This window comes from Rhineura floridana, chromosome 1 (genome assembly GCF_030035675.1).
Source record: "Rhineura floridana isolate rRhiFlo1 chromosome 1, rRhiFlo1.hap2, whole genome shotgun sequence".
In the NCBI taxonomy this organism is placed as follows: Eukaryota; Metazoa; Chordata; class Lepidosauria; order Squamata; family Rhineuridae; genus Rhineura; species Rhineura floridana.
This window is the reverse complement of record NC_084480.1, coordinates 227,579,441-227,583,570: the sequence shown is the minus strand read 5'-3', so window position 1 is coordinate 227,583,570 and position 4,130 is coordinate 227,579,441. Positions and strand designations below refer to the sequence as shown.

General features: G+C 39.3%; 1 pseudogene; it reads left to right on the top strand.

The window, feature by feature from the left end:
* Positions 1 to 475: 475 nt before the first annotated feature.
* LOC133375803 (5S ribosomal RNA) lies at positions 476 to 594 on the top strand (annotated as a pseudogene).
* The last annotated feature ends 3,536 nt before the right edge of the window (positions 595 to 4,130 follow it).

Here is a 4,130-nt window from a genome sequence, read left to right as displayed (position 1 = left end):
AGAGGCTCCAGTCAGCATGGCCAATGGCCAGAGAGGATGGGACTTGTCATCCAACAACATCTGGAAGACCACAGGTACCCCTTCCCTAGTCTAGGTGGCCTTTTATGGCTATATTTAAAGCCTGTCTCTTCTAGGCCATAGAATATAAAAATTGTCCAACTGCTCATACTTGTCATACTATATTAAGCCTCACAATAAGGCCTGGTGCCACTGGTTTCTTTCCTCACTCTCAGAAATCTCCTCACTCCACACAGATTTAGGGAAGGCATTAGCTCTACAGTCCCAACTGGTTCCAAATTTCATCTGACATGAAATTTTATGGAAAAGTTTTAAGGAAAGCAAAATAAGCTTCAGTAAGTAAGGTTTTTTAAAATAAAAATAAAACAAAACCAGGGGCATCCACACATCCTTAAGTTGTTAACAGGGTTGCCTCAAGGGAAATCTCAAGGGAAATTAGGAGGGTCCTATTTTAGTGAAATACAGCCATACTACCCTGAACATGCCCAATCTTGTCTGATCTTGGAAGCTAAGCAGGGTCAGGCCTGGTTAGTACTTGGATGGGAGACCACCTGGGAATACTGGATGCCGTAGGCTTAGAGGAAGGCAATGGTAAACCACCTCTGAATACCTCTTACCATGAAAACCCTATGAATATATCAAAAAAAAGATCCATAGGGTCACCATAAGTCATAATCGACTTGAAGGCATATAACAACAATTTCAGTGAAATATCTGTGGCATTTTGAAGATGAAAGGTGTTTGATAGTTTCACAACTTTTCAGGAGACTTTTACATATCCTAGATGAAAGGAGGGGGGGGAAACCTTTCAGATATCTAGTAAATATGATGTGACAGTCTTAGAAGTCATTTCTGGCCTTTACATCATCTTTTAAAGCTAGGTCAAAGCAAAATAACATATTACCAACATTTCCATTTGACCTACTGACTCATCATCATACACATTCTATCATGTAAGGTTCATCAATAGCAACTACAACAACAACAACAATACTTCCCTTCAATGACAGGTCAAGACTATACAACAAAACTGAGATCTTACCTAATTGCTTCATTAACACATCTACCTCTGCTTTTGAAGGACTTGTACAACAAAAGGATGACAAGTTTTAAAATTTCATACATAAATTTGCTGCAGTCTGAAAGTTCTTTTTCAGGGCATAGTTAAAAGGCCACAAGGCTGTATTACTATCAAATTTACTGATCTGACTTTTTTTTTTAGTGACGAAGACAAAACTTTTTTAAGAATCATACTGCGTGACAGAAAATCTCCTAATGTGACAATCTCTTCATTTGTCAATTTACAATGTTATATGTTTCCAAGCAATAGAAGCTTGTCAAGGAAAAACTCAGCTTCATAGAGGGTTGTCTCCAATGGCTGTGCAAGCAGAAGACAGATCACACAGTTGTCTTCCCTTGCTCTCCATCTATAGTCCTTGCACCACCCTGAAAACCCTCTCCAGAGGCCTCCTGAGCAGTGTAGGTTGTGTTATACAGGGCTGCAGTGGGAAGAAGGATATATTCTCAGATCAGGTAGAAGGATCTTGTACATAACATAGAGCTGCTGCCCTTCACCTGCTTTGACTAAGTCTATGACAAAGCAGAACAGGGGGAACTACCTTGTACTTGTGTGAGCACTAGATACAACCCGCAGTGTTTAATGCCAAGATGAGAAACGTGGAGCAGATGATTAACAGTGTATCACAATATGCCACTGAAACAGATCTTCAGTTTAGTATTCTGGAACCCTGGCATAAAAAGGACCAATTCAGGTTAAGTCTCTCCCATATACTTATTTAACAGCTCTACTCAGTATAAGCAATGTAAGTATTGAAGGAAGGAACTGAATTGTTTGTATCCAATGCTAGTCCTATTCAGAGTAGATTCATTGAAGTTAATGAACGTGACTATCTTAGATTTATTAATTTCAGTAGGTGTACTTCGAATAGGAATAGCATTGGCTACAACCCAATATATTTTACTCACATAAGAAGTATAAATGTGGAAGGAAGGAATTAATCCACTACTATATTCTGTATTGTTGGTTTGCTATGCATTTGGACACCTTTTGAGATATCCTAACTAAATTTTGCATGATGGTTCCTGAGATGCAGGATCTGGATTTTGACTATGTTTGGATACAATTGGATGCAATTTCTTAGAATTTCTGACAAACACGGGTACAAGGCTGCTAGTATAATAATAATAGTTCTATTTCCATTAGATGCATCAATAGGTTTGCATACTCATGGACTTTTGCTGCATTATTACATGATCTTCCTCTTGTGATCTCCTGCTCCCACCAGTAGACCAGGATAGTAGTTCACACAAATTGCAAGTGGTTAGAGGAGTGGCAAGCTTGATCATATAACACCAGTTCTGAAAGAACTGTATTGGCAGCCCGTTAGTTGCTGAGCCAGGTTCAAGACACTTGTGTTGACATATAAAACTCTACATGGCTTAGGACCTGAGTACAGAGCTTGGAAGTAACTAGTTACAAGTAACAAATTACTTGTAATTCATTATTTTTTTGAGTAACGAGTGGGTAATTCCTTTATATTTTGATTGTAATAGAACTAGGAGTAATTCTACTACTTTTGTGGAGTAATTGTAACATTTTCAGAATTACTTTTGGGTATTACTTGGGGGGAGCAGGGGAAGTCTTCTGCTCCTCTGATTTGTGGATGAAAATGATGTGCCTCAAACTGGACTTCTGCGCAGTGTTGCTCTTTCCTCATGCTCTGTGGATGGGTAGGAGGTGACGAGGGAGGAGGCGAAGAGTGAGACAGGGTGGAGTGGAGAAAATAATTATTTTAAAAAACGGATAGTGGCGGTGAAGAATGGAGTGGAGGGGGAAAGGATCCGGAGGTCAAGAACATGGATAAAGGAGAAGGAGGCAGCAGCAGAATGGAGATAAAGAACTGTGGAGGTGAAAGATGACAACGTGTGTGTGTGTGTGAATACTGTGTTTGCACTTGGCACACAAAATGGCCTCCACCACCCTCTCTGGCTACTGTGCTGCATTTGCAGTATTTTTACTTTTTTGCATCTCAGGATAAAATGTGTGCTTGGGTGAGTGTCCTTTAGTTGGTGGCAGGGCAGGGTCTGGGAGGTGGTTAAGTGAGAGAGATTATGCTGGCTGGCTGAGGGGGGGTTGCACTTGGTTTGACGTGCAAAGATCTGAGTAGTGGCCTCAGCCTCCCTCCCCACCACCCTTACCAGCAGAGAGACCACCATTGCTATCTTATGGATAAAAAGAATTATTCTACTACCTCTGTATGTGTTTGTTTATTTTTAATGTTGTTTTAGGCTACTTAGATGTGCAGCAGCCAAGGCCAGCACCTTGTAGGCATTTTTTTTAACAGTAACTGAAATGTAATTGTAGTGATTACTTTGAAGGAAAAATAAAGTAATCAGTTACTTTCAGAGCAATTGTAATTGTAATGATAATTACTACTTTTTGGGGGCCATGTAACTGTAACTGTAATTTATTACTTTTTAAAAGTAATCTTCCAAGCTCTGCATGAGTATCTACTGAACTGCCTACTCCCTTATATACCAGTCTAGTTTTTCATATCAGAAGACTCCCCTTTAACATTGCTGCACTTGCTGACAGTATGATATGTGATGACATATGAGAGAGAATTATCTATTGTGGCACCCCAGTTGTGGTATGCTCTCCTTTCACAGATTGGGGTGACACCAACCCTGGTTGGTTTTAGACACCAAAGACAGCTTTATTTGGTTAATCACTATTTGGTTAGTTTACTGGAAGAGATGCTTGTCACTCTCGTGGTGCTGGGAGGTAATTCTGATTTATTTGATTTATTTATTAAATTTATATCCCACCATTCCTCCCAGAAGGAGCCCAGTTCTTGTGCTTTGATTCGTTTTAGATTGTTTTATTTTATTATGCATCACATATTTTTATGTTATACCATGAGAATGACTTCTAATGAAGAGTGGGTTATAAATCATCCTACATAAATAACTAGTAACACAAGTGTTCCCTTTGAAGATTTTCATAGTAACTGTGCACTATACATTTTTAGAACCTGTTTCTAAAGACACTAGAAATGTTTGGTGAAACAGAGGAGGATGGTCTCATAATT